At 40.4% G+C, this 13337-nt stretch overlaps 1 pseudogene; it reads left to right on the top strand.

The window, feature by feature from the left end:
* The first annotated feature begins 376 nt into the window (after positions 1-376).
* On the top strand, positions 377-7403 carry LOC138432463 (thiamine transporter 2-like; annotated as a pseudogene).
* The last annotated feature ends 5934 nt before the right edge of the window (positions 7404-13337 follow it).

Genomic DNA, 13337 nt, shown 5'->3' with positions numbered 1-13337 from the left:
TTAAAATGTAAGAAGCACTTAACGACGACGAGCAATAGCTGCTCTTTCCTTACACTTGGAGGAACGAATCCACATGTCATAAACGTCTATTATCTTTGCAGTTTGTTTCCTCAAATTTCAGTTCTTCTTTTGTTTTTCATTCTACTATCAGAAAAGCATGTAAAGTATCAAAGTGGACCCCCTTGGTCAGAGGCCAACCGATGTGTCCTCAGATTGATACATGCCATATGCTAATGTCACGATGCATTTCTCTTCCTGGAACTTTGTCCTCACATCCTGTCCATTTAATCTTGTAGATCACAAGACATCTTTCACTTTGAATTTTTTTTTTGTCAAGTAGGGGAGTCTTTCGCTTTGAACACACTTTTGTCTGGCATTGCCGCTCCTGGTGTTTTTCCTCGCTTATTATGTCTATTACAAGCCAGTCATCCTCCAGGGAATTAGCTGCAACATTTGCTGGCTGCTGCTCTTGTTTGGCCAAGGAGTCAGGACCATGCAGGTGCTGGAATTCTTCTATGGGATGGTCACCGCCACCGAGGTGGCCTGCTATGCCTACATTTACTGCGTGGTCAGCCCGGAGCACTACCAGAAGGTGAGCGGCTACTGCAGGAGTGTCACGCTGGTGGCCTACACGGCGGCCTCCGTGCTGGCCCAGCTCTTGGTATCCCTGGCTGGCCTGTCCTACCATTACCTCAATGTCATATCCTTGGCCTCTGTCTCCGTGGCCTTCCTCTTCTCACTTTTCCTACCCATGCCTAAGAAGAGCATGTTTTTTCAAGCAAAACCCAGCAAAGATGCTCCTCCATAGCCACCAGGTGTGAAATGAAAATACTTCCTGTCGTATCAATAAACAAGAAATGTCACAGCCATCAGTGATTTCTGGCCTCCAAATGTGAATGAGGGCTCCCAAAACTGAGATCCAGTGCATGCTGCCACCTTGCTGAGGAGCAGCTGAGGAGCTAGGGGAATGCAAGAAGCAAGGTGAACAAGGAAACAGATTGGCCCCAGAGAGCTGAGGTGCCTATGAAAGGAATGGAAACAGTGAGCAAGAAGCTTGCATCTTCCCATACATACAATGCTAAATTCCTTAACTTGATACCTGATCTTTGATGTTCAGACTGCCCAATCCGTTTGTTGCAAACTTGTGTACAGCCTGATTTCCCTCCTGCCTCCTTGGAGCAGTTTCCTCAGAGCTACTGAGATGCTATCTCCCAGGCCCGGAGTCCTAAACACTCTCACCAAATAGAATAACTACTTTCAGGCTGTGACTATATCATTTAGTCGACACAGGAAAGGATGTTGTCCCAGAGGAACATCAAAAAGATCACAAAGCTGTGGGGAAAGAAGTATTCACTGATTTAAGGAACCCGGATGGTGGCCAGGTAACCGACCCAAAGCCATAAAATGTAGCTCTGAGTGTGTCCACAGTAGTTCTGAGACTTGAATGTTACTCCTTTACTCATCATTTTTACTGGTCCCAGTCCGGTACACTTTCTCCATAGCAGGTTTTAACCAGGTTTTGAACTATGTTCAAATCCTGTGAGACTACAAGGCACCATCTCAGAGTTCCATGATACAATATAGAGCAATAGAAGCCCTTACAAACTATGGGATAAGCATAGTTTATCTTTGTGGCTATGAATAGTTATCCTATATAATTATCCTATACATACCCCCAAAGATAAACTATGCTTACCCCCCACAGTTTGCAAAAGCTTCTACACTCCATTATATATTATGGAACTCTGGGAGGTCCACATAGTCAAAGCTATGGTTTTTCCAGTAGTCATTTATGGATGTGAGAGCTGGACAATAAAAAAGGCTGAGCGCCAAAGAATTGATGTCTTCGAATTGTGGTGCTGGAGAAGACTATTAAGAGTCCCTTGGACAGCAAGATCAAACCATTCAACCCTAAAGGAAATCAATCCTGAATATTCATTGGAAAGACTGATGCTGAGGCTCAAGCTCCAGTACTTAGGCCACCTGATGTGAAGAACTAGTTCATTCGAAAAGACACTGATGCTGGAAAAGATTGAAGGCAGGAGGAGAAGGGGACAACAGAGAATGAGATGGTTGGTTGGCATCACCAACTCAATAAACATGAGTTTGAACAAACTCCAAGAGACGGTAAAGGACAGGGCAGCCTGCAATGCTGCAGTCCATGGGGTCATGAAGAGTTGGACACGATTGAGTGACTGAACAACAATCAATGTGCAAGAAATGTCTTCTTTCAAATTGTATTCTTGGATAATCTTGTAGTGATTTCAACAATGAATACCAGCTACTTTGAAAAATAAAAGAGTTTTGTCACAAAATGTAAAAGAGACAAGGAATATAACAGAATGTTTTGTTGAAGCTATGTATGAGTATCACTCATCTCTAAAAACAGGGGCTGCAAATTGGTGTCCCACTGGTCAAACACCATTTGACCACGGAAAGTTAAATAGTTCAAGGACAGACTGTCAAAACTCTTTCCTGTCTTTAACCTTTTAGTAGCTCTAATCTTTAATCTGTGATTTGCAAACCATTAATATGAGGTGGCAAATGATGGCCAATGGGCTACCATAGCTAATAGTTTTCACACCTTTAAAACATTGTAAGGGGGGGAGGGGACTTCCCTAGTAGTCCAGTGGTTGAGAATTCTCCTTTCAATTCAAGGGATGGGAGTTCGATCCCTGGTCAGGGAACTGAGATCCTATAACTACTGAGCCTGTGTGCCACAGCTAGGGAAGCCTGAGCACTGCAAACAAAGAGCCTACAAGGACAGATCCGGCATGCCACAAGTAAGACCTGACACCGATTAATTAATTAAAATAATAAAACATTGTAAGGGAGAAAAAAGAATATATGCAAGGGTTGTGAAAATAAATAGATCGCATCTAATAGCCAAGTAAAAACAAAGAAAGACATGTGGCCCACAAGCTTGAAATACATACTATCTGGCACTTTACAACAGACAGATCTTAAAATCAAGTTAGGGGATCTCTAACCAGAATAGAATAGACTAGAGCATATCAACTTGTAAGGATGAATTCTGTATTGTGACAATTCAGTTTACAAATGCACATGAACTAACATGTAAAATATATTTCTTTCTCAGACTATAGTCCAAGAAGTTTGGAAGTTACTGCTCTAGGATCTATCTTATCATTTCAAAGATTCCCAGTTGAGACAACTGAAATCATTGTATCTTTCCCTCACTATACATTTAGGGATTTGCCGAAGTTTTTGCCCTCTGTTAAGACTATTTTCCACACCCAGCTATCCCCTTCCCTACCATATCCTGATATATGCTAGAATAAAAGTGAATCCAGCCTGGATTCTAATAAACTTCCATCCAGTCTCCTCTCCACAATCGAGTTATTGTGTTATCCCATATACTTGTCTCACCGGCCTTTCATTCATATAATACTTTGACTCAATTGTCATTAGTAAGAACAAGGACACAGTTGCCCTTAGCAAATAAACAGTAATCCTTGATTTTTGGTGAAAATGGCAGCAGAGGACAAACAGCATTCTAGAAAGGCTCAGGCCCTTCAAGAGGACATGGTGAATCTGAGTGTTTACAGCTTTTCCTTGAGTTGTCTGATATATGCCTGTTTCATCCTATTTACTATAGACAGATTTCTGACATTGCGTCTTGTCCAGTAGAAAGAAGCCAGGGAGAACAAGTGGCCTGGAGAAGCCTCGGGACGGTCTCTAGTGGGTGGAGCGCCTCCAGCTTCTGTTACTGGAGTGGGTATTGCCTTCCACCCCTCCTGAGCTTTTTGTTTTAGCAAAACTTCCCTCCCAGCTGAGAAGCTACGGTCTTTGGTGGTTTTAGATGTGTATCCAGACACCCTTCCTTGTTCCTAGAACATATTGTGAAATTTGAAACACTTTTCCAGAAAGAGTAGTGTGCAGAGAGAGAGGGAAGGTGGGCTGATGCAGGAGTTAATATCCTACAGTCTGGGCAGAACCCAGAGCCAGCTTTGAAATTAGCCCAACAATGCACACGGACCTCCCTGAAGAAACAAAGCCTTCATATCAAATAAGACTTTGAAGATACTTGTTTTTGAAGTTGGGGTGTTCCACACCCACTTATTTATTGAGCATTTCAGGGTCCATTGTTGAGCTCATATTCTTCTCATTTCCCTTTCTGGAAAGTCTATTTTGACTCCTAGAAAGCTGTTCTGGTTGGTTCTCCTCCACGTATTTCCTCTGTAAGTACTTGGTCCTGGGGAGAAGCAGGGAAAAAAATTGTCTTCTCTCCAGGTAATGTACCCTTACTTAGGCCATGTGTACAAAAGATAAAATTCTCGTAAAATGTATTATTTACAAGCCCCTTAAACACAGTCTTTATAGTCTCTTGGTAATAGGGAAGACCTTACTTCAGTTCAGTTCAGTTCATTTCAGTCATTCAGTCGTGTCCAACTCTTTGTGACCCAATGAATTGCAGCACACCAGGCCTCCCTGTCCATCACCAACGCCCAGAGTTCACTCAAACTCACATCCATTGAGTTGGTGATGCCATCCAGCCATCTCATCCTCTGCCGTCCCTTCTCCTCCTGCCCCCAATCCCTCCCAGACCTTACTTAGTGCCAAATTTTTAGGCAAAATGAAGTAAAGTAGGTTGGGTTGCTGACTTAAAGATGCATGTAAAGTAAACCACACCTTTAAGAAAGAAAGTCTTCCCTGGTGTCTCAGATGGTAAGAATCACCTGCAATGCAGGAGACCCAGGTTTGATCCCTGGGTCAGGAAGACTCCCTGGAGAAGGGAATGACAACCAACTCCAGTATTCTTGCCTAGAGAATCCCACGGAGAGTGGAGCCTGGTGGGCTACAGTCCATGGAGTTCCCAAGTCATGACTGAATGACTAACACTTGAAGAAAGCAAGCTGAGAGTAGTAAGAAATTTGACAATTGACTACTTGGCTCCCAGCACATTGTGGGAACACACTGGAAAGACATCTATATAATGTATATTATAAAATAGAACTCTCCTAAGGATGTGTCCTGTGGCCGCATGTGCTTCCAAGCACTCCATTAGTTGGGCAAGGGCTTGGTTCAGGGTTTCTCATCCTCACACTATTGACATTTTGAGAGGGGATAATTGTTTGTCATGGGGCGGGGGAAGGTGGGGGAAGGGATCCTGTCCTTTACATTGTAGGATGTTCAGCAGATTCTCCAGTCTCCAGCCCACTAAATCCCACTAGCAACTCCCTCCTCCAGTCATGACAACAAAAAATGTCTTCAAATATGGCCATCTTTCCCCTGGAGGCAAAAACAACCCTGGTGATAACCATTTGGTTAGGGTTAGGTTCCATCTGAGTTAGGGTCAGAACTTTTACAATCTTTATCACAAACTATTAAAACTACAGATTTATTACTACATGGTATCACTTATATGGGGCTTTGCAGGTGGCACTAGTGGTAAAGAACCTGCCTGCCAGTGCAGAAAACTTAAGAGACACGGGTTCAACCCCTGAGGGGGTGGGAAAAATCCCTCGGAGAAGGAAATGGCAACCCACTCCAGTATTCTTGCCTGGAAAATCCCATGGAAAGAGGAACCTGGCAGGCTACAGTCCCTAGGGTCTCACAGAGCGGAATATGACTGAAGCAACTTAGCACACATGCACACATCACAGTCGAAAATGTGACATGTTATCTATGAAACAGAGACAGATACACGGTCATAAACAACAGACTTGTGGTTGCCAAGGGGGAGAGGAGGTGGGGAAGGGATGGATTGGAAGTTTGAAATTAGTAGATGCAGACTATTATATATAGATTGGATAAATGACAAAGTCCTGTTGTATAGCACAGGGAACTATATTCAATATCCTGTAATAAACCATAATGGAAAAGAATATGAAAAGTAATACATATATTTGTATAACTGAGTCACTTTGCTGTACAGCAGAAATGAACACATTGTAAATCAACTATAATAGATTTCTTTAAAAACTACTAATTTGTCTCATTTTCCCAGTAAGTTATATGATTTTCAAGAGCAAGAGTCAGCCCTGTAAAGATCCAGCGGGGTGGGATGGGGGTGGGAGGAAAGCACAAGAGGGAGGGGATATGTGTATAGCTATGGCTGATTCCCATTGTTGCACAGCAGAAACCAACAAAACATTGTAAAGCAATTATCCTCCAATAAAAAATAATTTTATTTTTTTAGAAAAAAAGAGCCAGGGTCCATAGTTTAGCCCCACAATTTCCCACAGAGAAGCTCAGAAATTCTTGGTGGGCAAATAAGTGAATGAATGAGGAAGTGAAGGAATAAAGAAGAGGATGAGCAAACGCACACGTGGGGAAGAAGTGTGTAGAGAGAATTCTGGAAAAGAAGTTTGGTATCTGTCGGGGATCTTGAAGAAATATTTTAAATGATATTTCAGAGGAGATAGAGAAAAATAGAACCAAGGGTAAAGAGAGAGGTTATACTTGCTAGAGCATCACCACATGGCACGAAGGAAGGGTGTGCTGGAATGAGCTGAGACTTCAGTTGAAAAACTTGGCACCTCACTGGATCACGTTGTAACTGTCCATTTCTTACCTATTGCTTTTTCTTGACCAAACTTTAATCCGGCTCCTCTCTTTCCTGTAGGTCCCTACACCCTGCATGCCCACAACCCTGAACAAGGATGAAAAAATGTGGACCACGCCCAAACCCTCCGCCACTGCCTGCCCCTCCTTATCAGCTTCTCGCGGGAATTGGCTGACCACAGCGGGACACCTTCCTGTCAGACTCCACCGGTCACTTCCCCTGGCTTGTCCAGCATCCCCTCCAAAGTTCTGCCAACCTCTGCTTGCCCATAGCAAAGGATTATCTTTGAAAAGAGACCCCCTTTTCAGATTGATTTTAAGACACTTGCAGATTCCTATAATCGCAGCAATTCTCCCAATCCCAGTAGTCTTTCTCATCAATAAGGCTCTCCCTGTAGAAGTCTGGATTTGCTTTTGACACCAGATTTCTAGCCTGAGTTTAACGTCTAGCAAAGAGAAGAGAAGAGGAGAAAAAAAAAATGGTTTCTATGGGTCCTTTCCAGTCTATGATTTATGGAGACCCAAATTTAGGTGCTCTATTTCAAATGTTAAGAGAAAAAAGCTATGTGCGGTTCACAGAGTTGGATCAAGTGATTTTTCATTCAAAGTGCACAAGTCAACCTTATGTACCATAGCCTAGAAACGTTTCAGTCCTTACACAGTTTGAATTTTGGCAAAATGGTGCACTACTTTATTATGGAGAATAACGAGGTGACTGTTGTTTCCTCTCTCTTCAGGGGCAGAGGGCAGTGGGCCACGTGAGTGTCAACTGAAATCTTCTGGGAGAGTGGGCTTTGGGAATCCCTCTGCAGCTGATGCAGGTGCTCTTTTTCTCAACCACAGTTAATATTTGGGTGTGCTCCGCTGGTCTATAACATTCAAGTTACAAGCTTCTTATAACTAGCAGCTTAGGTATTTATCACTTCTTTATTTAACTGTGTAAATCTGAAGCAACAAAATACATTTCTTTCATTATTCGTCCACTTTCTCTGCATAGCATTTTGCATTATTTATATATAATGCTTCACATAAGAGAGGATGGAACTATATTCCTATTTTTAACCAACTTTCTCTTGGGACTTATTGTTAATTAGGCAAGAAAATTCAGAGTTCTCACAGTTAATAAACAGGGACATACATTTTCAGGTTTTGATTTTTTATCCTTTTGGTATTCTATTTATTTATTTGACAGAATAGTTTTTTTAATTTTTTTTTCTTTCATAGAGCTCCCCCATTTTTCTGGTAAGAACACTTAACATGAAGTCTGTCCTCTTAACAGATTTTTCAGTATACAATACAGTATGGTTACCTATAAGTACAATATTGTGCATCTGCTCTCTAGAACTTTATTCATGTTGCGTTACTGAAATATACACATTTATATTACAGTTCCTCATTTAAATGTACAGTTTAAATCCCCAGTTTAAATATACAGTTCTTCATTTTCCTCTCTACCCAGCCCTTGGAAACCACCATTCTTTGCCTCTGTGAGTTTGATACAGTGGAATATATCAGAATAATGGAATCAGGCAGCATTTGTTGTGCTGTCACTGTGGTGTAATGTCATACAGGTTCATCCATGTCATCCTATATTGCAGAATTTCTCTTTTTAAAGGCTGAATAATATTCCATTGTGTGTATATACCTCATATTCTTTATCCATTAATCCTTCAGTGGACATGTAGGTGGTTCCCATATCTTGGTTATTGTGAATAGTGCTACAATGAATATGGCAATGCTCACAGCTCTTCAAGACCCAATCTCTGCAACTACATTCACATCTAATGGTTATTCTAACTTCTAAGCAAATTTTAAAATGAACTTAACAAGTGTAGGGTATTAAGTGTATCTCTAATGCAAATGGTTAGTATTCAGGTTTGGAAGAAAGTCTGAAAGTCATTGACCATGTTTTCAACCATCATGTAATATAAGAAGTTCACATAAAATAATTGTGTTTCTTCTATAAAAAAATATTACTTCCTATTTCCTTTTCACGATACAAAAACTGATAAATTTCATTCAATATCAGACAAAGTAGTTCAGTTCAGTTCAGTCAGTCCAGTTCAGTTACTCAGTCATGTCCGACTCTTTGCGACCCCATGAACTGCAACACACCAGGCCTCCCTGTTCATCACCAACTCCTGGATTCCATCCAAGCAGTTATCTAGTACCAATTACTTATTCTCTGGTAGAGTGTGAGCCCTGGGAGGGTAGAGTCAAGCTTCTGCATGATTATATACCTGGTGTTTACCCTGGTTCTTGCTCCACAGTGAGTACTTGACTAGCATTTCTAGAGAAAAAAAAAGAATAAATACAACATTAAAAAATAAAAGTTTGGGCTATTGAGTTTTTAAACATTCTATTTTCATATAAGCACAAATTAGTGTTCTTATTACTTTCCTTGAAGTTACAGGGTAAATTGGTAAATGCCAATCTCATGATTCCATAATACATGGGACATAACCAAATGACAATTCAAGGTGATTCTACCTTTTAAAGTATCAGTTCAGTTCAGTTCAGTCGCTCAGTCATGTCAACTCTTTGTGACCCCATGAATTGCAGCATGCCAGGCCTCCCTGTCCATCACCAACTCCCAGAGTTCACTCAGACTCATGTCCATCGACTCGGTGATGCCATCCAGCCATCTCATCCTCGGTCGTCCCCTTCTCCTCCTTCTCCCAATTCCTCCCAGCATCAGCGTCTTTTCCAATGAGTCAACTCTTCACATGAGGTGGCCAAAGTACTGGAGTTTCAGCTTTAGCATCATTCCCTCCAAAGAAATCCCAGGGCTGATCTCTTTCAGAATGGATTGGTTGCATCTCCTTGCAGTCCAAGGGACTCTCAAGAGTCTTCTCCAACATCACAGTTCAAAAGCATCAATTCTTCAGTGCTCAGCTTTCTTCACAGTCCAACTCTCACATCCATACATGACCACTGGAAAAACCATAGCCTTGACTAGATGGACCTTAGTCGGCAAAGTAATGTCTCTGCTTTTCAATATGCTATCTAGGTTGGTCATAACTTTTCTTCCAAGGAGTAAGCGTCTTTTAATTTCATGGCTGCAGTCACCATCTCCAGTGATTTTGGAGCCCAAGAAAATAAAGTCTGTTTCCACTGTTTCCCCATCTATTTCCCATGAAGTGATGGGACCAGATGCCATGATCTTCATTTTCTGAATGTTGAGCTTTCAGCCAACTTTTTCACTCTCCTCTTTCACTTTCATCAAGAGGCTTTTGAGTGCCTCTTCACTTTCTGCCATAAGGGTGGTGTCATCTGCATATCTGAGGTTATTGATATTTCTCCCGGCAATCTTGATTCCAGCTTGTGCTTCTTCCAGCCCAGCGTTTCTCATGATGTACTCGGCATAGAAGTTAAATAAGCAGGGTGACAGTATACAACCTTGACATACTCCTTTTCCTATTTGGAACCAGTCTGTTGTTCCATGTCCAGTTCTAACTGTTGGACTATCCCAAAGACTCACTTGTATTAAGTGCTAAATGCCTAACAGGAGAACATGAATACTATTCTTTTTCTAAGAACTTTTTAGCTGGGACCAGGTACTCTGCATGGTAGCTTTATGGTGAATAAGCAGGTGCCATTGAGAAATGACCCAGCAGGAATTTTGAAATAGGTCTTAGATAATATGATTATACATGCAATTTCAGGTATCTGGAAAAGTAATTTCTGGGTTTAGACTGAGAAATCTTAGGAGTCAATGCCACACTCAGCCTGCCCTCAAAATTGTGTTTTCTTCCGAATTCACTATGTGTATGCTGCTAAGTCACTTCAGTTGAGTCCAACTCTGTGCAACCCCATAGATGGCAGCCCACCAGGCTCTGCCGTCCCTAGGATTCTCCAGGCAAGAACACTGGAGTGAGTTGCCATTTCCTTCTCCAATGCATGAAAGTGAAAAGTGAAAGTGAAGTTCCTAAGTCGTGCCCGACTCTTCGTGACCCCATGGACTGCAGCCTACCAGGCTCCTCTGCCCATGGGATTTTCCAGGCAAGAGTACTCGAGTGGGGTGCCATTGCCTTCTCCTCATATACGCTAGTCTTGTCTAACTAAATTTAAAAGCCAATATAATTGCCAGATTGTATCACCTGTGAAAGGAAATAATTTGTGAGTTTTCCAGAGAAAAAATTCACCTTTAGATTCTGAAACTGCTAATTTAGACAATCAGTGATCCAATGAACAGTCTTCAAAGAAGTAAATGTTCATCAATTGATCTGTGTTTTCACTCACTGACATGGCTCATTTTAAAAGGCACTAATGCTCTTTAAGGGGCTTCCCTGGTGGCTCAGATGTAAAGAATCCACCTGCCAATGCAGGAGATGTGGTTTCAATCCCTGAGTTGGGAAGATCCTCTGGAGAAGAAAATGGTAACCCACTCCAGTACTCTTGCCTGCAAAATCCCATGGACAGAGGAGCCTGGAGGGCTACAGTTCATGGGGTTGCAAAGAGTCAGACATGACTTAGCAACTAAACAACAAATACCCTGTAATGGCTTATATGGGAAAAGCATCTTTAAAAGAGTGGGTATATGTATTTGCATAAAAGATTCACTTTGCTGTAATATGAAACAAACACAACTTAGTAAATCAATTATGCCTCTATAAAAATTGAAAAACTAAAGAAAAGTCTTTAAAAAGTGACGGCCGAACCTCAGCTACATCACATAATGTTCATGTTCTTTAGTTTTGGAGCAGTGGAATACTTATCTTAATTTTAGAACAAGTTCTTATCATAATCTATCACATCCCATGGAATGTTAAAATACAACATTTCACTATCCCATTTATCCTTTCCTTCTTCTCTGCTAGAAGAGTTCTTAACAAGAAACTGTCAACAAAAGCCTGGGCTTCTGAGCAAAGCAATACCATTTACCGCTCTGTATTTAAAAGCCCACATATGTGCTCTTTCAAAACCCTTCCGCATGTACCATATGAGATTTCAGGTCGTTTTTAATCTCAGCATGGAACTCTGCTCTCTAGTATTGGAGGTCATGTCTTCATTGCTTTGCTGACCCAGACCATCCTGACGTGCCATGGTTGATAATCAGGGACCTGGGCTTCCAGCCAACATTCAGGTAAGTGCATTGCTTCTGGGTCCACACTGACACAGAAGCATATCTTTTAAAATACATATTTTAAAAAAAATCAGATTTATTGAGGGACTTCCCTGACTGTCCAGGGGTTAAGACACCAACCTTCCAACACAGGAGGTGTGGGTTCTATCCCTGGTCAGAGAACGAAGATTTCACATGCCACGTGGAAAGGCCAAAAATTTTTTTAAAAGAAAAAAAGAATACTCTAGATGAGGGGGTAGCAGTCAGCAAGTTTGTCCATTTGAATAAAATTCAGACTTAAAAAAGAAAATGTCCTAGAAATGCAATCACGTATTATACAACCTTTTGTTTCTGGCGTCTTTCATGTCTCATAGTATCTTCAGATGGAATAATTCTGTACTGAGAAATAGAAATATAATGTACTTAAGATGCATTCTGTTTTTTTAAGAATCTTTTTCATTAAACAGATGAACTTTTTATTCAACAAGTGAAAGAATTAGAAAAATAGAGCCATAAAGTCACGCCAGTTTAAGTGGATCTCATTACTTATTGAGTTTTTTCCTGGTTACTTGTTTTTTCCTTTTTACTTGTTTCCATTACTTACACAGGTTTTTCCTTGTTTTGGTTAAAGTTCATTCTTATTAAAGCTTAGTTCACAAACTCTGTAAACCTACCCAATCTCATTAACAAAATGGTTAGTCTTACATATCTCTATAAATATTTACTTCAAAACATTTAGTATATTGAGCCACTTTGAAAACAAAAAGATAAAATCAATTCATAAAGCACAATTAAATAAAATAACATCAGAATATTTTTTTAATTTATTGTAATCCCCTACATATTTAATAGAAGGAAGGATATCTTTATTTAGTAAATATTAAAAGGTTCATAAGGACTCAATAATATTTGAGATAATAAAGCAAGCAGTTTTTACTTTCTAAAATGATTTTTGAATTCCCAATTTATTATCTGGCTGGAAATTTGCTCCCCTATTTTTCAGAAATTATTCAGTGTGTGATGGAGAGAATACAAGCTTGAAATGAGAAAAACAGATTTGAATCTTTGAATCTTCAAGTTTGTTAGTAAGTTTTTAAAAGCTCCTCATTGTGGAAAATTTCAAATACATTTTAATAGAATAGACAACATGGTGAAACCTCACCCAACTTCAATCATTATCATTTTGTGGCCAATCTTGTTTCATCTGTTCTCCCCACCCAGTTCCTCATCTTTTTTAATGTCTCAGTTTTCTCATCAAGAAAATGAAAAATGTAACATCTACTTCATGAAGTTTTGCAGTCAAAATGTCAGCCTTTAAATACATGATTCCTGGCCCACAATGTACTCAATATATGGTGCTTTTCTCTGTGTTCCTAACTGAATAAATATTCATATTAGTCACACTGCTAGAATGCAGTTACTTTTTCTAAGGACTTTTATACTAATTATCTCCAGATATTTCCTTTATTTTTTCACAAACCCATTGTGTCTTAATTTGAAATGAATGCATCCCTATGACTGAAGTAGGCAAAATAGAACTTGAGATGGAAATTAACCCATCAATCTCTCTATCCTCCTTCTGCTGCTATTTTGCATAACTCGATTGAAATGCCTGCTTTGTTGGCAAATGATGGTGCCCTTTCTGAGGAGTTCACGCAGGCATGAGAGACTTAGAAAAAAATTAAATTGGGTAGAAAAAGTCAGGGTTCACCTTGTTTCTCCTGATAAGTCAAGATTTTTAATC

Source organism: Ovis canadensis, chromosome 2 (assembly GCF_042477335.2).
Source record: "Ovis canadensis isolate MfBH-ARS-UI-01 breed Bighorn chromosome 2, ARS-UI_OviCan_v2, whole genome shotgun sequence".
In the NCBI taxonomy this organism is placed as follows: Eukaryota; Metazoa; Chordata; class Mammalia; order Artiodactyla; family Bovidae; genus Ovis; species Ovis canadensis.
Note: the sequence above shows the minus strand (reverse complement) of the source record. Positions and strands in the feature narration are given on the sequence as shown.